At 47.8% G+C, this 22,580-nt stretch overlaps 1 pseudogene across 1 annotated transcript; it reads left to right on the forward strand.

The window, feature by feature from the left end:
- The first annotated feature begins 4,035 nt into the window (after positions 1–4,035).
- Positions 4,036–8,730, forward strand: LOC123062354 (thioredoxin H2-2-like; annotated as a pseudogene). Its single transcript, XR_006429629.1, has 5 exons — positions 4,036–4,451; positions 4,557–4,677; positions 7,034–7,306; positions 7,565–7,661; positions 8,161–8,730. The product of XR_006429629.1 is annotated as a thioredoxin H2-2-like (transcript).
- The last annotated feature ends 13,850 nt before the right edge of the window (positions 8,731–22,580 follow it).

Consider the following 22,580-nt stretch of genomic DNA (forward strand, 5'->3'; position numbering starts at 1 on the left):
CAAAGCAAGTGACACCTAGGCTCCTCCATTTGAGCTGCGAATTTTCCAAGATAGTGTCCTTAGTAACCGATCATCCTCAGCCAAAATTCACGCCCATTAGCCATGTACATTTCCCTTACCGCTAATCAAACACTTGGCTGCTAATTCATGTTTGAGCATCGATCGGCCTCCTTGTGAGAATCTTATGTTGTAATTTTTCTTCTTAGCACCTACCTGGGGAGTGCCCAGCCCAGTAGACATGCCATAACACATGGCAACGCCACGGTCACGCGGTGACCACGCGACGGGCATGCGAGTCTACGCGCTCTAGAGTTGGGGCCCTCGGCCACTGCCCAAACCTCGACGTATCACCACCAAACCATGTATTTATGCTTAAATAGATACTTATGTACCTAGAAATGATTTTTGGAAAAAATAAAGAGCAAACTATAAGGCAGCTGCAGTTCAAATTTGACCCGCTTCCTCCTGAATCGGTGGAAATTTGTCTTTTTCACGAGAGGTGGATCAAAACTTTTTACACCCAACCATTTTGTCAATTGTGCATTAAATATGTTCTAGTATTTTAGAAAATTGATTTGGTCCAATTTTGCAACAAATATATGGTAGGTCCTTCACAAAAAACTCATTTTGGCCACTCGAAAAATGGAAAATGGTTTTTTCGTCCAAAGAAAATGAAAACTTCCTTAGGCAACATTGTTTGCCATTCCAATATGCACCCTTATGCACAATATGAGATCATTTGAACAACCTATGACATGAATGTGGCCACAAGATTGATCATTTGGCTTGAAAGCCATGAATCTTCACGCATGATAGCTCATTCTTGAGAACACTTTTTAAAAATAATTGTCGTATTACAAGTTTATTATTTTTCCTGGAAACTTGGTCACATATAATGACACAATGCGAAGGTTTCCCAATTTTTTGATTTTTTTTGAATTTTTTATGCCCGTTTTAAAATGCGGTCAAAACGGCGGGCTTGACCGTTCCTAGCTAGTTGTTGAATCTTGGAATTTTTTTGGTGTTCCTCTGATTAAATAGATACTTTTGTACCTAGAAATGATTTTTTGAAAAAATAAATAGCAAACTATGAGGCAGCCGTAGTTCAAATTTGACCCGCTTCTAGCTGAATCGGCGGAAATTTGTCTTTTTCACCAGAGGTGGATCAAAACTTTTGATACCAAACCATTTGGTCAATTCTGCATTAAATATGGCCCAGTTTTTTTATAAAAATGATTCGGTCCAATTTTGCAATAATTATTTGTTAGGTCCTTCACAAAAAAACCTCATTTGGTGCACTCAAAAAATGCAAAATGATTTTTTCGTCCAAAGAAAATGAAAACTTCCTTAGGCAACATTGTTTGCCATTCCAATATGCACCCTTGTGCATAATATGAGATCATTTGAACAAACTATGCCATAAATGTGGCCATAAGATTGATCATTTGGCTTGAAAGTCATTGATCTCCACACGTGATAGCTCGTTTCTGAGAACACTTTTTAAAAATAATTGTCGTATTACAAGTTTGTTATTTTTCCTGGGAACTTGGCCACATATAATGACACAATGCGAAGGTTTCCCAATTTTTTGATTTTTTTGAATTTTTTATGCCCGTTTCAAAATGCGGTCAAAACGGCGGGAATGACCGTTCCTAGCCAGTGGTTGAATCTTGGAATTTTTTTGATGTTTCTCTAATTAAATAGATACTTATGCACCTAGAAATGATTTTTGGAAAAAATAAATAGCAAACTACAAGGCAGCTACAGTTCAAATTTGACCCGCTTCCAACTGAATCGGCGGAAATTTGTCTTTTTCACGAGAGGTGGATCAAAACTTTTTACACCCAACCATTTTGTCAATTGTGCATTAAATATGTCATAGTATTTTAGAAAATTGATTTGGTCCAATTTTGCAAAAATATTTGGCAGGTCGTTCACAAAAAACCTCCTTTTGGGCACTCGAAAAATGGAAAATGGTTTTTTCCTCCAAAAAAAATGAAAACTTTCTTAGGCAACATTGTTTTCCATGCCAATATGCACCCTTCTGCATAATATGAGATTATCTGAACAACCTATGCCATGAATGTGGCCACAAGATTGATCATTTGGCTTGAAAGCCATGAATCTTCATGGAGGATAGCTCATTTATGAGAACACTTTTTTAAAAGATTTGCCATATTACAAGTTTATTATTTTTCCTGGAAACTTGGTCACATATCATGACACAATGCGTAGGTTTTCCAATTTTTTGAATTGTTTTGAATTTTTTATGCCCGTTTCAAAATGCGGTCAAAACGGCGGGAATGACCGTTCCTAGTTAGTGGTTGAATCTTGAAAAACTTTTGATGTTTCTTTGATTAAATAGATAGTTATGTACCTAGAAATGATTTTTGGAAAAAATAAAGAGGAAACTATGAGGCAGCTACAGTTCAAATTTGACCCGCTTCCTCCTAAATCGGTGGAAATTTGTCTTTTTTTACCGGAGGTGGATCAAGGCTTTTGACACCGAACCATTGTGTCAATTGTGCATTAAACATGGCCTAATATTTTATAAAATTGATTTGGTCCATTTTTACAAAATTTATTTGGTAGTTCCTTCACAAAAAAACCTCATTTCGGGCACTCCAAAAATGGAAAATGATTTTTCTGTGAAAAGAAAATGAAAACTCCCTTAGGCAACATTGTTTGCCGTTCCAATATGCACCCTTGTGCACAATATGAGATCATTTTAACAAACTATGTCATGAATGTGGCCATAAGATTGATCATTTGGCTTGAAAGACATTGATCTCCACACATGATAGCTCGTTTCTAGGAACATTTGTTTAAAATAACTACTGTATTATAATTTTGTTATTTTTACTGGAACTTGGTTATACATAATGACACAATGCGAAGGTTTTCGATTTTTTTGATTTTTTTTTGAAATTTTTATGCCCGTTTCAAAATGGGGTCAAAACGGCGGGCATGACCATTCCTACATAGTGGTTGAATCTTGAATTTTTTTGTGTTTCTATGATTAAATAGATACTTATTTACCTAGAAATGATTTTTGGAAAAAATAAAGAGCAAACTATGAGGCAGCTACAATACAAATTTACCCGCTTTCTGCTAAATCGACGAAAATTTGTCTTTTTCATGAGAGGTGCATCGAAACTTTTGACACCTAACCATTTGGTTAATTGTGCATTATATATGGCCTAGTATTTTAGAAAATTGATTTAGTACAATTTTGCAACAAATATATGGTAAGGCCTTCACAAAAAAACTGAAAATTGTTTTTTCATGCAAAAGAATTAAAAACTCCCTTTGTCAATGTTGTTTGACAATCTAAGATGTAAACTTGTGCAAAATATAACATCATTTGAACAAATATTTGATAGGTCTTTCACAAAAAAAACTTATTTTTAGCATTGAAAAATGAAATGAAAAATTTGTATGTAATCAATCATGACCAATTTATATGGTCAAAAAATCTTCAAATTGTTTGATGCGCTCTGATTGGTCCATAGGTATATCACGCGGATCATGCATCAACCACCGTCGGATGCTTCTGGATCCAACTATAGCTGGCCAAACGGGTCGGGATAGTTGGGCCGGCCCGGTAGCACGGCCGGCACGGCACGGGCCTGGCACGGCACGACACGTGCTAAACGGGCCGGGCCCGGCACGCGGCACGCCATGGGCCGTGCCTGGGCCTGAAGGGCGAGCACGCGGGCCGGCACGACACGGCCCGATTAACTTTTTTATATTTTTTTATGTATCCTAATATGGGCCAACAGGTAAAAATAGGCTAAAAACGCTCAATGCGCAAAATAGGAGGTAGATTAGTGGGCCTGGCGTGCCGGTGGGCCGGCCCGATTAGCATACGGGCCGTGCCTGGGCTGCAGGCTGCAGCACGCGGGCTGGCACGGCACGGCCCGTATAATAATCGTGCCTAGGCGGGCCGGGCCGTGCCAGGCACGATTAGGATGGGCCGTGCCGTGCCGGGCCGGGCCGGCCCGTTTGGCCAGCTATAGATCCAACGACAGCCCTCACCCCCTCACCCAACCGCAGCCCAACCACCCAAACCCTAACCCACAGCCGCACTCCTCCTTCCTCACCCGCACTCCTCCTCCCTCGGCTCCTCGCCGCCGCCACCTCCTCCCCGTCCCGCAGCGGCGCCCACCGCGTCACCTGCCGGCCGCCGTCGCGGGTGGCTGCGTCCGCGGCGACGACGGCGGCCTCGTCGTCCTCGGAGGCCGCGGTCGGTCGTCTCCCCATCCGCCTCTCTCCCCACAGTCGAGACAGACAAGCGCGGACAGAGCCAAGGAACCATGGGCTCCTTCCTGTCGTCCTTGTGGACCCCTCCCCCGCTCCCCGGCGACGACCTCGACTCCGTCGTCGCCGCCGTCCACTCCAAGCCCGCCTGGGACAAGCACTGGGAGGAACACCGGAACGCGTCCAAGCTGGTCCGTCCTGTTCCTCCTCTTCCTTACGAGCAATCAATCCCCTGCCTGCAGCGTGCTCCTCCGGATCTGACGGACCTTGCTAATCTGCTGCGCTTGCCCCGGCAGATGGTCATCGACTTCTCCGCCTCCTGGTACGGGCCCTGCCGCTTCATCGAGCCCGCTCAAGGAGATGGCCTCCCGCTTCGCCGACGCCCTCTTCGTCAAGATCGACGTCGACGAGCTCGCAGTACCCACCTACCCTACCTACCGCCTCCTTCCCGCCTCCTCTTGCTCCTGCTTGCTCGAATTCCGCGCTCGTCTACTAGTAACGCCACCGAATTGTTAATCTGGCTTGGGTCCTCGTGGAATCGGGAAGGGGAAAGCCTCTAGTTTAGTCCCGTCCCGTCTTGGAGAAAACAGGTAGCTCACGCCTTTTGGCTCGGCGAATTAGATCCCAGTTTCGCCCAATCATCCAACAAAGAAAATATATCCCTGTTCCACCGTTTATTTGGGAGGAATCGTCACTAGTGCTTAACTCCGGTAGATTTGGATGCATCGTGTGCTTAGCCGGATGACTGATTGTATTGAATCTATGAGCTGCTTGGGCATAGAAATCAGATGCATTGAATCGAAATCGACGGAGGTAGGACTAGATTGTGCATACGGGATCTCACTTGATGCCAATTATTGAGAATCACCTACAGAGATAAGAATTTGCACGTGGCATCTTCTAAAATAACCCGCACACTGCACCACAACTACTGTAACTTAGTGAGTATATATACAATAATATATAGGATTCATCTGCAGCAATAACAATTTCCACACAACATTCTGTAGATACAAATCTTCAAACAACATTTGCTATCGTTACTTGAGAGTAAAAGATGGCACTGTATCCTAAATTCAGTTCGTTTATCACCCCTTCTAAGTATATGCTGTTACCTACTTAGCTCTAAAATAGAATCATCCCCCGTTTCAACTATTTTATTCTAGGAACCCCCCTTCTGAATCATGCACAGTGCCTGTTACTATGGCAATGGATTTTATCTATGTGAGATTAGAATTTGAGTGCCATCATTCATCTCTTGGTATCTTGTTCTCTGTGATAACTGTTCATTGTTGAGTGCTATATATATATGTATATATTATATATATATATATATATATATATATATATATATATATAGCTTTGCTAAACTGTGCCTGAGCGCATATCACCTTATTCTACGCGCTGCACCCGCTGAGCGCGCCTAACGGTTAGAAGTCCAATCCTGAGCCGACCGAGAGAGCAGACCAGCCTGCATGCACCACGATCTATTTTTGATCGTAAATAACTAAGCAGAAGTAGTACAACATAGTAATTGAATTACTACTCAGATTCTCCGCTTCATTGATTAGTAAATTGCCATGCTCTTATCGGAAAATAATAAAGTGCTGGTATATCACGAAAACTTTCACTACAATTTTACCCCCATCCATACTGGTATTAGATTTAGAATAATCAGATTGCATGGTGTTCGTGACAAACAGTCTGTAATATGTTATCTATAAATTGAAAAATGGATGGTAGTAAACACTTCACTCTAGGTTGTAAATATGTCAATTATATGCGTACATTCTATTAATTGTTTTACAAAAAAGAATTACTTATCATTACTATAGTAACTGAAACGACTACTAAGAGCAACCAATATGAGATACATCTATACATAGTAATGGTTTTCCAAATCTAGCATCCCATTACTTCTTTTCCGAGAACATAATGCCGTTATTACTTGGGCACCTCTTATTACTAGAACTAAATTGTTTTACTAGTTTGATTTTTTCTTAAGCATTTACTAGAAGAAACATCCTGGCAATAGTTTTCATTGGAGCATTACTATGTGCCTTACTTTGTTTACGACCACATCTCAGGAAAAAACCGGTTGACTGGTTTGCGGGGCGAGGAGTGACACATGGCTGACGGTAACATATCTAGTTTCATTACTATAGTTTCAGAAATTTTTACCATGGTTAACAGGATGATTGGTTTGCGGGGTGGGGAATGTTGTGTGGCTGACGGTAACGCATTTAATTTCATTACTGTACTTTCAAGAGATTTTACCATGGTTAATAGAAGGGTTGGTCTGCGGGGCGGAGGAGTTGTTTGTGACATCGAGTAATGAATTAAATGTTGTTACTTTTTCTGGCAAAGGATTTTACCATCCATCATTAGCGTGCTGACTCGCTTGATTGATTGAGCGGCACGCGCTGCGGCCGGAGCGTAGGATTAGGCTTTTTGCGCGCTCGCTCATTTTAGCGTTACCGTATATATATATATATATATATATATATATTCTAGTTGTCATGCAGTGCTTGTTCCATATTTTGTTGATGCACCGATAGCTGTTCAGAACTGCAGTAGTGTAGTTAGTTTTTTTGAATGATTTGGTGTGCATGGAACACTGATTTTTCTTTAATACACTGTCCAAGTCATGATTTTTCTCAACTGGTGCATGTATATATATTTGGGTGCTAGTCAATTAGAGAATGTCTGTGATACCATGTCTGTACTATGTGCCAGTGTAGTTGTACTGATACTTTGGGTTTCATCCGTGCAGCAGAGGACAAGGGCTTCATGGCCAACCAAGGCGCATGGTGCTCGCAAGCGACGAATGGAAGTTGTTCGGCATAGGCACGGAGGAGGAGGAGGAGCGGCACGGACGGAGGAGGACAGAGCACCTCTCTTCTTCTACGTTCTTCTCCATACCTTCACTTCTTGTATGTGCTTGTGCTGCAGCTCACCCATGGTCTTGTTTGTCCTGCAGGTTAGTGAGCAGCATCAGGAGGAGGAGCTCAAGCACGACCACCAAGAGGCACCATCGCAGCAGCAGGTAGCACATCCATCTCCACCTCCCTCTCCCTCTGCTCCCAATCCTTTTTATTAGAATATATTGAGTACATTCTGTCAACTTGTGTGTCAGTAAGAACGAAAACTAATTATCTAAGGTCCTGTTATTACTACCTATATATGACATTACTACTGGATTGCCTAGCGCCCCTGTTCATGGTGGGCTAAATTTGTATTTGCTCCTGCTGCTGCGTTTTGATGATCATGTGTGTGATGCATTTTGATGATCTCCTTGTACCAGATGAGTCTGTCGATGAAGCGGCAGCGTCTCCTCTAGAGGGTGACGGTGGCGGCGGCGCCGGCGCCTGTGTGCGGCTTCGACTACAACCTCCTCTCCGGTGAGTCCATCTCCTACCTCTAGCTCCATCCCTGAGCTACTGTAATACCATGCTCTGTTTCATGCCATGGCTTATTTAGTCTCTGCTTGCTGTGCCTTGTGTATTGGAGCCTAATTAGCTTCTGTTAGGGGATAATCTACTGGTTATACCAAGATTTTACATGAAATTTTGTTCTGCTTATTCTGCTAAGGTTGTTTGCAATGGTTATACATATGTTACACAATTTTTGCTGCTGGCTAATCAGCTTTAGAGATGGTAACATGGTGCTGCACTCTCAGGATCATCTTATGACACAGAATCAATTTTTGGTGTGCTCAAATTTTTAATTTTAGTGATAAGGAAAGATCCGACTGATTTATCCACCTTTTGTTGTGAGCAACTAATTTGCTTTTTACTAGCTGCTTTATTTGCTTGCTTGCTTGATCACTAGCATGAGCTTGGTTGCCCTGAACTTCAGTGTTTTATTTGCTTGCTTCTCAGTCTCTCTCCCTCCCTGCAGGTGCCACTGGACGCAAGGGTGGAGCCTATGCCTCCTTGCTGAAGCTTCTCGCTCTACACCAGTTTATGGTGCTGCGGATGTGGTTAAGATGGCGTTCTACACTATGCTTCTTATGTTGCATGTGAATGGGGGTGAGTAGATAGAACTGGAGTGTTCTTATATGAAGGCAAGTTGTTGCATCTGGAGCACATGAGATGTGCTAATGCGAGTTGGAACAATGTGATGTAGTAGGGCATGTACAATGGTTGATGAGGCGGTCTTATCTTAAGTCTTGCATGTATTTTAGAGATGACAAAAAAATATGTCTACAATGGGTTATATCTTAGCCTTATCTTCAATAACTTGTCATTCCTTAAAACATGGTGAGACAAACTGTGCTAAGAGATCATCTCTTGTCTTCTCTTAAATAAGAGAAGACAAACCTTTTCTTATTAGTTCTCTCTCCTCCACATCATCATTTATCCTACGTGGCACTCCTAAGATAGCATCATTGTACATGCCCGTAGTAAGTTAAGGCAAATTGTGTAGATGATGTATTCCTGTGTAATTAAATGTTGTATTCTCTGTGTACATGCTGCTTTAAATGACACGAAGATTATGAAAATTATGTACATGCTACTTCATATGGAAAATAGTACTCGGCCTGAATTGGCCATGGCCCAAACAAAGTTGGACTGGAGCTATTTATTTAATGGAAAAAACACACTAGAGAAGGGAGAAAATAATAAGAAATTGAATATTAAAAGGCCACGACCTAGAATATAAAAAGGCCGAATTGTGAATATAAAAAGGTTGCAATGTTGGGCTTGGTCCATGAATCTGACAAAAAAATTCATAGGCAAAAAATATAAATGGGCTGAATTAATGGGCTTGGCCCATATAAACACCGAATTGGACAGGGCTGATTCTTGTGCCACATCAGCTTGCCATGCTGCATGCCTACGTGGTTTGGGAGGCTGTTAGTGACCAAAAATTTGGACGTGGAACCAAAGACCTTTTACAGAAGGTCGCTAATTTCAGTTTACGACCGCCAGCTTTTGACCTTCTGTTTTTGGTCAAAAAAATGTCGTAAATGAAAAACTATGACCTTTCAGCGGCCAATAGTGAGGGTCACAAGTTGACATATTTCTTGTAGTGTTCGAGCCGGATCTGTCGATCGCTCGACTGCCGTCCCAGGTGTCGCGATCGACTGAGGAACCTAGACCTCAGGCGCTTTCCCGCCCAGTTCCTCGTCTTTCCTCTTCCTCCCCCTCAGCGGTACTTCTTCATTGTCCGAGAGCACGACAACGTCCCATGGAACTGCAATAAACAGAGAAAGTCGTATGAATAGCTGACAAACAATCCAGTCGTCCAAATTAATTCGAATCGGGCAGACTTACTGGCTTTTGAGGTAGCTGCGTCGCCGGTTTCCTCATCGTCCAGGTTCTTGTCAATGTCCATGTCAGTCGCAGCTGAGGCCGGGCTGTAAAGGTTCATCATCCACTCGGTCAGAACAAGAAAATCGGTCGGAACAAGAAATACGGGAAGAACATTTACCCAGAAGCAACAGGAACATCCATCTTGATTGTAGGCAAGGTCTTCCGAGCCTTCGAAGGATTGATCTTGCGATGCTTGGTGACCTTCTTACCAATTCTGGAGTCGAAGACCGAGTGCGCTTTTGAGATGGAGCACTCGACGCCACAGCTTTGCCGCGCCTGCCCGCGACATCATGGTGCTGCTTGGATCGACGTTCATAACGAGGCGGCGAGTCGGCTACTTCATCATCGCCCGACTCATCACTCTCATCTTCATCATCGTCGACTGGTGACTCCCACTCGCCGCTCTCCTCCGCACTGTCCTCGCCTTCTTGGTCTTTCTCCAGAGCTTGTTCATCATTGGGCATTGAGTACATCTCCGTGTAAATCTACAAAACAAGGAGCCGAACACAAGTCAGTCGGATCAACAAACAGTCGGAAAACACGTCCAAAAACTCAGTCGTAATGGCCAAACCTTGTCTGGCTGATTGCTATCGCTGAAAGGGTCGACTCTCCTGGCGCCCTAGGGTTGTCCTTGTTTCCGGTGATACCCCTCAGCCACTGGGCCACTGTTTTGGCCGCCACCTCCTCCGGATGAACCCGAGCAGTGTCACCAGCCCCGGAGTACATCCACATGGAGTGGTCACGAGCTTGGAGTGGTTGGATGCGCCGACTGAGGAACACCTCTAGCAGATCCATGCCAGTGACACCTTGGTTGATCAACTGAACTACTCTCTCGACAAGCATGCATGTCTCCGCCTTCTCCGCGGTAGTCACTTTCAACGAAGCTGGAGTTTGAACACGATCAAAAGAGAAAGGGGGAAGTCCAGTCGACTGGCCTGGCGTCACGATATCCTCGCAGTAGAACCAAGTCGACTGCCAGTCATCGAAGGAAAAGAACTTCTCTTCCTCTTCTGAATACCCAGACCCTCACACATCTGGGTAACATGGGTTTTCTCGTCGCTCGAGTTCGCTTTCTTCACTATTTGGGAGCGAATGGTAAAGATGTGCTTGAAAAGACCACAGTGTGGTCGGCACCCCAGGAAATTCTTGCACATGGATACGAACGCAGCAAGATACGTGATGGTGTTGGGAGTAAAATGATGGAGTTGGGCCCCAAAGAAATTCAAGAAACCTCGCAATAAGGGCTGTGGAGGAAACGAGAAGCCGCACTCGACATGAGTGGCGAGCAGTACACACTCACCCGGTCGCGGCTGCGGCTCCGTTTCCCCCTTCGGCAGCCGCGCGGACTCGTGGATGATCAGCCCTAGCTCGGCATATCGTCCAAGTCTTCCTGTCGAAGTGAAGATCGGATCCAATCTCCCTGGATCCAACCCGATGGCAGCCCCGAGCGCGATGAAGACCCCCGATTCGTCTTCTTGCTTTTCGCCGCCCCCGTCGCCTTCTTTGCGCGTTCCAGCGCCGCCGTTTTCTCCTTCCCCATGGCGGCGGAGCGGTGGCGTCGAGAGTGGAGAAGCCGGATGGGATGAAGGAGCCAGAGGAAGAAGGAAAATAAGCATGCACAGTGCAGACGCCTCAACCTCGCCGCTTTTAAAGGCCCACTTCCGTGTGGCTGACGCGTGGGTCCGGGTGATCCTGTCAAATAGCTCAATAGTCACACATGGGATACATGGCGAAAAAGGTGGCACAGAAATCGAAGCGTCCTGTCTATCCACTCCGCTTACCATGGCGCGCTCCGTCTGGCGCGCTTCTACCGAAATTTCGAATCCTGCGAAATCCGGGATCATCTGCAACTGATCACGCCAAAGATTTCGCATCAAAGATGACACTCGACAGGCGACATTATAAAACCAATCGGTAATTTCTGAATCGATCAAGGCGACTGAAACAAAGCCAGAAGTTCCAACACCGGCCTCCATTCAGAGATGAATTCTTGAGGAAGGCAAGAGTCAAGGCAAGATCAACTTCAACCTTATTTTCACTTGGTCCTCAATCCATCGGGGGCTAATGACGAGGACATAGACCTGGGGTAGGGTAATGGGCCCGACCTATACGTCCTACCTAAGGTCCTTGTCTTAGAAGCAAAGAGGTTCAAGAGTAAACAGGGAGGACCCAATAAAGGTGTCGAGTGCAATCCACTCGACCTACCATTCACTCGGAGACTCCTTCTTCTTTAAGTCACTCGACTACTCAACCATTCGACCATGTAAAAGACCACTCGACGTACAAGAAGACCTAAAGCCGCTCTGCGCAGCAACGGTCAGGCATTTACTCATATATTTAATGATCATTTGTAGCACTTTATTACAGACGTTACATGTAACGCTCTCTCTTTATGAATATTGAACCCTATGTAATGGACGGGAGCAGGGGTCCTGGCGCACTCTATATAAGCCACCCCCTCCTCTGGGACAAGGGTTCGCACCCTCTGTAACAGACACACATATAATCCAGTCGACCGCCTCAGGGCTCCGAGACGTAGGGCTATTACTTCCTCCGAGAAGGGCCTGAACTCATAAAACTCGCGTGTACAACTCCTCCATAGCTAGGATCTTGCCTCTATATCCCTACCCCCCATTCTACTGTCAGACTTAGAACCACGATAGAGGCCGCCGACGAGGCCTACATGCAAGAGCTCCGTCGGCAGCACCCGGAGCTCGTGGAGGCGAAGCGGGCGATCTTTGCCGACGCGAAGGGCGACGAGGTTATCGTGCTCTCCTTTGATGACGAGGTCGAAGGCGGCGAGGACGACTGCACGGAGGGCGGCGAGGTTATCGCGCTCTCCTCTGATGATGAGGATGAAGGCGGCGGCGACGGCGGCACGGAGGGCGTCGAGGTGAGCCCCGATGACGAGGAGATCGACGTCGACGAGTGGAGGAGTGCCTTCCCCAACGATCCCGACGACGACACCGGCCTGGAGCCGGCTCGCGGCACATCGTACATGACGAGGAAGGATTGGCTCGACATCTACTTCGACCGAAAGTAGTTTAGCTTAGTTTAAATATATGTTTTATGATCGATTATGCAAAACTATCTATGTTTATGTTTGAATGCATGCTACTTTCGGTTGAACCTGCTTTGAACTTGATCAAATTGAAGTTTACAACCTTAAGTTTAGGGGATCGACTAGAAAAGGCCAAAAAATAATTCCCGGAGTGTATATATATCCGCTAAGGGTTTTATTCCTTTAACTTTTTAAGGATCGGCTAGAGATGGCCTTATGACTTGTTTATTTTAGTTTTTCACAATGTGATGCTCTATATGTGCAACTATTTGCCGTGCAGTTCAATTTCATCAATAACAGTTTCAACAATACCACTATGAATTACGATATTTGGTTGTTGTTAAGGATATTGCAGTTAACATGCCTTTTGTTTTTTTTACAATAACTAGTGTACTTTAGACCTGCACAATACCAGTTTGAATGACTATTTGCTTGTTGTTAAATGTTATGCCTAATGCAATTAACACACCTTTCCATTTCTTGTTTTGCTTAACTAGCGTGCTTAAGCCTGCACACTAAAGCTATCATTTATAGATTATGTTGTCTACCATGGATATATTTGGTTGATGTTTAGCCTGTTGTGCTTAACATGCCTTTATATGTACTCATGCAGGACAATATTGAGAACAGTGTTATTTTCCATCGAGGTTAGTTTCATCGCATTGCTTATATGTACTCACTGTTCAGGATATCGGTAGCTGGTACCATATAGCCTGGGGCTGATAAGGGATTAATCGTCGAATCGAACATTTCACTGAATATATCTGTAACCGATTTATCAGTAGGTTAACTAGGGCCATATTTAATATATCTGAGGCTACATAGCAACATGCATTGTACTGAATGACTAAATATGCAATCTCAGTCTACATAGAAACAAGGAAGAGTGTTCCTTAATGTTCTGATGATGTTTAGATATACATGTAATAAAATCTTATATAATGGGATGGAGGGAGTGTTGTACTACATCATTTTTCAATTGTTGTTTAGCTTCTAATATTAACTTGGTGCTTTTAGGTACATATATCATTGCCAAAGATCCACACTTCGATCCTTTATGCGTATGGGGCAATGAGATATTCATGAAACATCATCAAGTGAGGAAACTGATAAAGATTGTTATTAAAATGGGTTAAAAGATGTCAATCAAACTATTTGTTTACACTTTATGCAAGACAACAGTGAACTGCAGGATGGTAAGTAAGAACCCTGTAGCCTTTTTACTGCTCGTAATGAGTTATGTTAGATGACAATGTCTGAATCTTTTTCTTTTACAGTGGATCCTGAAGCAGTTTACTCAAGATTACCTCTCAAACTACATGATTGGCGGTTGGCCACCACAAGGGGTTGGACTAGAGTCCTGCATGCCTTCTGCATCTAGGAGAGCACAATAGGGCCATTCCGCTTCACCTTGTTTAGCAACCGGAATGTCTGTCGCTTCTTTATTTACCATCTGTAATAGTACAAGTATAGAACCCTGGTTCATCATTCTTTATTTGGTGCTTATATAATTCTTAAACATATGTACCCGTGAATCGAATAATGCATTGGTTGTTTGAACCTGATGGATATGAATAAAGCTATAGCCTACTTTCAAGTTTAAATTAAGTACAATTTTAAATAGCAGCAAATAAATTAGGGAGAAATTATGGTGTGCAGGTCATTACGGCGCACACGGTTAATAAAGCACAATGTGTGCGATATACATCATAATCCGACACTGTTCATAGAGAGGAAACGTGTGTAACAATGCACACAGTTACCGTTTGCAAAGCATGTGTGATGTCAGACACTATCACATACGGTGTGGGAAAACTATATGTGTGTGATTGTCTACCTATCGTACACGGTTTATAATCATGAATTGTTTGTGATGTGCTAGGCATTATAAAACACCCATGCCTGGAATCTGCCTGAGGAATCCAAGCCCGTGGACAATCCGTGTCCGGGTCATAGCCCCCGTCGTCGCCAATATCTATTGTGGCCGCGGCCTTGCGCCACCGCTCCTCCGCCGCCCTGCCGTCGCGGACGCGTGTCGAGCTGCCGCTCCGTGAGCCGCCCTGACTGTCGCTGCTGCCACGCCTTAAGCCGCCACCACGTTGAGACGGCCATGTTGCAACTTGTTCTAGCTCCTGTTGTCACAGTCGCGCCTCGAGTCGCCGACCGGCTCTCCTTCACCTCGCCTCCTCTGCGAAGCCCGCCTGTGTCGAGTAACCGTTGCCCGAGCCGCTGCAGCGGCCTATTTCCGCCCCGGTCGTTGAGTGGCATCGCGCCAAGCCACCTGAAGATTTGATGTCGTGTTTACTCTTGTCATAAGGCACAAGAAACACCCGGGTCTATGGATCAAGCTCGCACTCAGTTCCAGGGTGTTTATTGATTAATTCCCCATCGCCCTTAAACTGGTCTGCCACCATGCTTCAATGGTTGCGCGTCGAGCTGCCCCACGGATTCATCTGCCTTGAGCCGCCTCTGCTCAAGTTGAGCCGCCCAGCCAGTTTTGCCGCACTGTGATGCACTCTGCTTCACAGCCGCCTTGATCCACCCCCAATCCATCAACCATGATGCAGCTAGCTTTACCTACGCCTGACTGTTGGCTTGCCGTGTTGGTTCTATCTGGATGCGTTTCATGGGTGTATTGACTGCCTAGTGGGGTTTAAGGAAGTGGATAAAGATCAGACGAAGTACTAATTCCATAGGCAGCGTGAGTAAAATTTTGGTCCGCGCAAAGGATCATCTGTCGTCTGAACGAATCAGGTCATATCCTTAAGTATATCTTATTGGCATATGTTATTTTTGTCAAAGAACAATTACTTTGGTCTGTATATTTTTATGTGCAGGACAATGATTCATTATAAATGTGGTGCCATGTTGTGCCTATGGAGTGTGCGTTAGCATCATCATGCACTGGCGTCCGTGCTAGCTTGCTGTTGAATGGGTGTGCGCAAGCCGACACCCGTGCATCTCGATTTACATCAACTCACCGGGACTGCGCCTGCGATTGACTCGCCCGTCCGCACCGGCTTACAAAGCCGCGACCGACTCATCTGTCTGTTGTCGCGGTTGACTCGCCCATGATTGTTTTCAGCTTTACCGTGGTGATCACCAACTCCGCGGCGAATGATTTCTAGCCTAACATATTGGGTGAAATCCATCTAGTATATTTTTATACTACATTTCGCTTCCTTTAACAGAGCAATTACTCTGGCTTGCAAGTTCCCTAATGCAGGACAAGTTGTCTATTGCTAAAGGGACCATTATATCGCTGGGCCGTTGAATTACTCATACCGGTTTATATCAAGGTCAAGTATGAAGAATCTCAAGCCAACTCTTTGAGTCATCTTGAGACTCAGGGGCCACAATGACATGACTTGGCAGAATTGGCCGGTTTTAGTGAATTCAAGAACTGCAGGTCATTGAAGGGAAGATAACCCGGTTCTGGAGGCTATTGCCATATTGATGAAAATTTAAAGGCCATCAGAAAATTTCCAGCTTAAAATGAAGGATCCCGGTTTAAAATCCGGCTCAAGGGAAATTTGTCTCTCACAAAGCTTTGAAGCTCTCAATATCCGGTTTAAAATTCCAGCTCAAAAAGAATTCATCTCTCGCAAGTTCGAGTTCTTAGAAAATTAAAGGTTGCCAAAGAGAACTTGTTGCAGTGCCCAGTTCAAACATGGGTGTCCTGCCTTATTGGCTTATCATATTATTGATCACTTGGGGGCTTCCTGCTCATTGAGGATAGTTGTGCTTACCCTCTTGGTCCGGCTTACACGCCTTGTTACAAATTGTATGGGGGCTTCCTGCTCATTGAGCATAGATGTGCTTACCCTCTTTGTCTGGCTTACAACCTTGTTACAAATTGCATGGGGGCTTCCTGCTCATTGAGCATAGTTGTGCTTACCCTATTGATTTGGCTTACATGCCTAGTTAAAAATTACTTGGGGGCTTACTGCTCATTGAGCATAGCTATGACTACCCTATTGATCTGGCTTGTACGCCTTGATTGCAAATAACTTGGTGGTTTTATGCCCAAGTTGAATTGTTACCAAAGAGAACTTGCTATAATATGCAGTTCAAGCATAGGTAATCTGCCTTGATGGCTTGTTAAAGGTCACTTGGGGGCTTCCTGTTCAATGAACATAGCTATATTCACCCTTTTGATCGGCTTGGACTCCAGGTGTATTCACCAAAAATCTGGGTTATCCTGCCTTTGTATGTCTGCCACTCCGCCCAGGTAATCCTGGAATGACTCGCCGTACTCTTGATAGTCAATCTTATAAAGACCCTGAACTTGTCAAAGTTAAAACGACGATTAATCATGTGAGGCCTGGCTTACAGGTTTGAATAAAGGATTAACTTAGTGGATGTGCGGCCCTTGAAAGCACTTGAAATTTTGGCTTGGCGGCCTATGAAAGCTTTGTTTTTTCTGACTTGTTACGAACATTGTTTGGGTTCATATCTTTGTATCATATTGACATATGGTTTTAAATGATTCGGTCCATGTAGCCTTAATCCTTATGACTCATATTTGAGCATATTTGGGGTTTTGATAACCCAGCCTGACTTTGGACGTTCAGTCGCCAGTATATATTTGGATTCCACCATTGGAATTATGTGCTTATAAATCTTTGGGATTGATACCCTCACTAGATGTGGCGGTGTAAGCCGTCAATTTGAGCCAATCTTCTAGGTATATTTTTAAATTGTTGGATGTATATGCGAGGTTTGATAACCCGCCCTGGCTTTGGACTCTAGGGTCTGTCGGATCACGGGTTCCAGCAAACCCTAGAGAGGTTTGAACTCTGGGATGCGCACGAAGAACACTCTCTCCCCAACTCGCTGGCTCAACGATTCCACGGCCTAGCACGACGAACCCAAAGAACAAGAGACATGGGGATTATACCGGTTTGGGCCACCTTGTGGTGTAATACCCCACTCCAGTTTGTGGGTGGATTGCCTCGAGGGGCTGAGGATGAACTAGTACAATGGATGAACAACCTCGGGAGGTGAGGTGTTCTTGAGCTAGATGAGCTGGTGAGCTGGTCAGGGTGGAATGGATCCGATCCCCTTCTATGGTAGTGGCTAAGTCCTATTTATAGTGGCCTTGGTCCTCTTCCCAAATGTTTAGGCAGGAAGGGATCCCACAATGGCAAAGTTTAAAGGGGGATAACTAGTACAAGCTATCCTGACAAAAGTAGTCTTCGTCTGCCAAAGGCTCTGGTGGTGACGCTGTTGTGGGCTCTGCGATGACCTCCGTCCTACTGGTCTTGGTCTTGTTGCACCAATATGGAAACCTATGCCTGATTCCTCGGGACCCCACGATTGCGCTTGCCTCCTTAGCACCAAAGAGGAAACTGGTACACTACGCTCACTGGCGCCCGCCTGGCCTTGGTCGTCATGGCTCACGTCACGCGAACCTCGCGAAGTGCCCCTTGCATAGATATCTCCACTCCTCGGGAGCCAGCCTAGTGAGGCTGCCCCCAGGGAGGGTCTTGAGCTGCTGCTACTGAAGATGGGCCATACCGGGCCACTGATGGATCCACGCCACGGGCCGCAGGCAGGCAAGTCTGGGCACCCCCGGTCCCAGAATGCCGACAGTAGCCCCCGGGCCCAAGGCGCGCTCGAATTGGCTTCGGGGCGAAGCCAGGAGGTAAGTGCGGATCGCCATGGGCCCCAACCGCCTGCGGCCTTGATCGACGCATGGCGATTGATGGGACGTGGGCGCCCCCACTTCCCCATGCAGCCTTGATATTCGCCAAGCTTGGTGGTCGTCGTCATCGGCTCATCTCCATCTTCATTGCTTGCCGTGAGCCCCCTCAGCCCCTCCACCTTCTCAGCTCCTTCTTGTCGCCATGGCGCTGAAGTCTGCAAGGAACAAGAAGATGATTGGCCGTGCTCCGGCTGAGCCTTTGCCGGCCTTCGAGCATGTCGTCGAGCGGTCGGTGGTGGTCAACCAGGAAGCACTGGACAAGGTTCGGCTAGCGCTCGCCTCAAATTACAATGAGTGGGGGCGACGGTGGCTTGGCCTGGCTCCCGCGCCGCGATTGATCTTACAGCCACTGAGATCCCCATTCATCTTCATGCCCTCTGGGCCGGCCTGATTCCCCCTTTCTCTGCTTTCTTCAACGATGTGCTCTCCCATTACCAAATCCATGCGCTGCATCTGGATCCCCAATCTATCATACTCCTTGTTGTCTTCACCTTTGTCTGCGAGGCCATGGTGGGCATCGCCCCTTTCATGGCCTTGCTTCGCCATTTCTTCTCCCTTCATCTGACCCATGACCGCTAGCACTCGGGGTGCGTGACCTTTCAGGTCGTGGCGGCGACGGCTGACTCGGGAATTGATTTCGAGCTCTCACCGGTTAGCAGGTTCCGGAAACGGTGGTTGTTTGTGGACGCTGGCGTGCTATCCCCCCTTCTCTTGCTCCCACGGGCACCGGTCGTCCCAACCTCTGGCTGGGTGCATGTGAGGCTCGTCGACCAGCGGCTCGCCCATGTTTGGCCGACTGACCAGGTTGAAGGATCTTGGGGTGATCGCGCCCATGGTTTTGAAGGAATTCGTCCGGTGCCGCATTGCTCCTCTTCAGCGTCATTCTCGGCCGATGTGGACTTTCTCCGGCTGTGGGGACCCCATGAGGCTTCATGCGTCTGCTCTTCCCCCCGAGGCATGGCGTACAGTGCTCGAGCTCCTGACGGGCGACCCAGCGCCAGCCAATCTGTCCGAGGAGGGTTGCCTCTTGTACTGTTGCTCGAACAAGGTGGAGTTCGTCAGGCAGATGCCCTCTTTCGACGAATGAGGATTGCGCCCAGTTGGCCTTGAAGGGCCTTGCGAGAACCCTGTCCTTGTGGTTCCTCTGCTTGTTGTCTCCTCAGCGCTCGCCCCAGAAGCAGGTGCAGGTAGGCGAGCACCGTCGAACGCCAGCGAAGCGGCCACTGAGGAAGCAACGTCGGTCGTGGCCCCCGAGGTGGTGGCTCCTGGGGCTTGGGCGAGCTATCCCAAGGTAGCGGCCGTGGGGCCGGCGCGGTCCGAGGCTCCTAGGGCGGAAGCCCCCGAGGCTCAGGCGAGCTGTCCTAAGGCGGAGACCGAGGGGTCGACGCAGCCTGATGCTCCCGAGGTCGTCACCTCAGGAGCCCCGCCAACTGCCCCAGGCGGCGGCGATCGCACCCACGGCTTCGGCCAGCTTCGCCTGAATTTCGGGGCACTCCACAAGAGGAAGGTGCCTCCAAGCTACAATGGTGGTGCCTACCGGCCGTTGAAATAGAGGAAATACATTGCCAAAGATGAGTAAGTACCTCATCTGCAGGATCCCCTCGGCTGGAGAGGCGAGATCTCCTGAGGTGCGGCCCCCGTCGGCCACCGGCTCACCATTGATCCTGAGCTCCATTTGCTGGACCGCAGCGCGGGGACCGGGACCCGCTCCGGAGGCGGACACGCCGGCCTGGGGCCTTGATCCGACTTTCTTAGCGTCACTTCTTCGCGCCCTGGCCTAGAGCGTAGCTGGCGTGACAAGGACTCCACCGTTGGTCATCGCCGGCGGCTGGGTGACCCCAGCCCGGCCTCGTCTTCAGGTGGTGAGGCTGCGTCACCTAGCACCTTTGCAAAAGCCCTCAAGGTGGTAGAGAAGGCACCGGCCTCGAGCCCCCTGTCGGGGGCAAGCGGGCCAACGCGAGCCTCCCCAGCAACCCTTGGCGCAGAGGATGGACTTGGCCGCGCAATGGAGCTCACGCACGGACGCGGTGTCATACGCCACGAGCTCTTGCAGGAGACGATAGGTGCGCTAAGCCACCTTGGAGGAGAGCTCATGGTGGTTGGCGCACGCCTTGAGACGGAGGACCTCCGCCTGGCTCATAAGTGGCACCAATTGAAGGTCGCCATCAACCTTGGGCAGCTTCAGCATGAGCGTGACAAGGCAAAAGTTGTAGTGGTCCTTGTGGCCTCTCGCGAGGCCAACGCTCGGGCGTTGGGGAGGTGAAGAGGCCGACCACCGTCGCGAGAGCGCCAGGAAGTGAGAACACGAGCTTCTGGCCTTGAATGCTGTCCTGGAGCAGCAGATCAAGGCGTGTAGGACCGTTTTGGCGTCGATGAGGGGGCGCCTTTCAAAGAGGAGGAGATTCTGAAGCGCGAGGAGGCACTTGCGTTGGAGGCCTTGGAGCGCATCCTAGAACATGAGCTGCTGGAGACGAGGGAGCGCCATGTGGCCATGGCCGAAGATGTTGTCACCGCCCGTGAAGCCAAAATCCAAGAGGAGGTCGATCAGAGGGTAGCGAAGGCTTGTGTAGATATTTCCAATGAGTACAACCTGAAGCCGAAGTTCCAGGAGGCCGAAGCTGAGGGTAGGACCACTGTTCTTAGGTCGAGCCTGGACGAAGTGGAGCAGCACGAGAGGACCATTGCGGTGGCCCAGACCTCGGCCCAGGTCGCCCTGACCTCCGTGCATGTAGACCTGCTCTCGCTTCAGCAGCAGATTGATGAAGACGCGTCCCTCGCGCAACAAAATAGGGAGGAGATGTGCCTCCGGCAGACGCTACAACGTGAGCACACCCCATGCTCCAGACCCTCAGAGTGAGGGCCAACTGAGCACTGGGCGTCATCTGCGAGGAGAGTGTTCCTCATCCCCATGTGGAAGACTACGCCAGCCACCTCCACTTCTTTACCGAAGTCGTGACGCGCCTGGAGGACCGGGCTGCAAGGGCTCGCGAGCTTGTTGGGGAGAGGAACCGGGGCCTCCTTTGGCACGCATTCTCACGCGTCTTCAGGCATCTCTAGAACCTCGACCCCCTCTTTGACTTCGATGCCGCCATTGCCCTGGTGCCTGGGGCCATCTAGGACAACCTGTCGCACTGGGTGGACAATCACATGGATGCCTCGGTTAGGGCGTTCACCACCAAGGACGACGCGGTGGTGGTCGTGGTGGATGAAGACGGCGATGTCGACGACATCGAAGACGACGCTAGTGATAGTGCCAGCAGTGCATAGGAGAGCAACTAGGACGACGCTGCGAGTGGCATGTCCAATTGAGCCCACATTCCTTTGCTTCAACATGCACACAGAGACTTGGACACTGCCCCACAGGGCGTGAGAGCATTTTGGAGGGAGAGCCCCTCGTGTATGTAAATTGATGTTCTGTTCTTCTTCTTATTTAAAAGTCGAACCTGAAACGCACTTTTGCGAGCTTGTGAGCACACGAGTAGGGTTGTCATAGTGACTTATCTTGATTCTAGTTGGCCTTGAGCGGGTCTTGAGGTCGTTGGCGCGCCTTTCTCCTGAGGCAAACCCTTAGGAGCTCACGGGCCCTGGGCCTCCTGAGGAGCCTGCGGATCTGTCCGAGAGCGCCACGCAAGGAGCATCCTGAAGACCGTGGCAGGATGCGTACGCGGCAATCTTGCGGCGCGTACGCTCTTGCCCCGAGGGGGTCCTGCCAAGGTTGTCCAGACATGCTTGGTGCGGTCGGCCAACCAGCCCCCGAGCCTTAAAAACAGGGCACACAACCAAATTGCAAGAAATCGACACGAACAAGAGAAGACTCCCCCCACGCTTAATGATGAAAAATACTTCAAGTTCAATCCAAAAAGAGTGGCAAATCGAGTTACATAAAAAGGGGAGGAAGGCAAATGGCCGCGTTCGACACCTAGCTAATCTTCTTGTCTTCCCACCAGCGCGGAGATAAGTGCTTTCACTAGTTCTGAGCATAGTCATTGGGGTACAGTGTCGACGGCCAGCATGCAACATGGTGCTTCCACTAGGACGTGGGCGGGAGCCCCCGAGGCCCGAGGGCGGCACTCCGAAGACTCCGGGGCATGTACAGCCCCACTAGTAATTACGTGAGAGTGTCACAAGCGGAGACCTTCACAGGTGTGAGCCTTGCTTCATATCGCCAGACGAGGGCCCCGCCCTGCGCCACCCCCAGCCGCCGTTGGGGCGTCCGAAAACTAGGACAAGGCCA

This window comes from Triticum aestivum, chromosome 3A, assembly GCF_018294505.1.
Source record: "Triticum aestivum cultivar Chinese Spring chromosome 3A, IWGSC CS RefSeq v2.1, whole genome shotgun sequence".
NCBI classification, from domain to species: Eukaryota; Viridiplantae; Streptophyta; class Magnoliopsida; order Poales; family Poaceae; genus Triticum; species Triticum aestivum.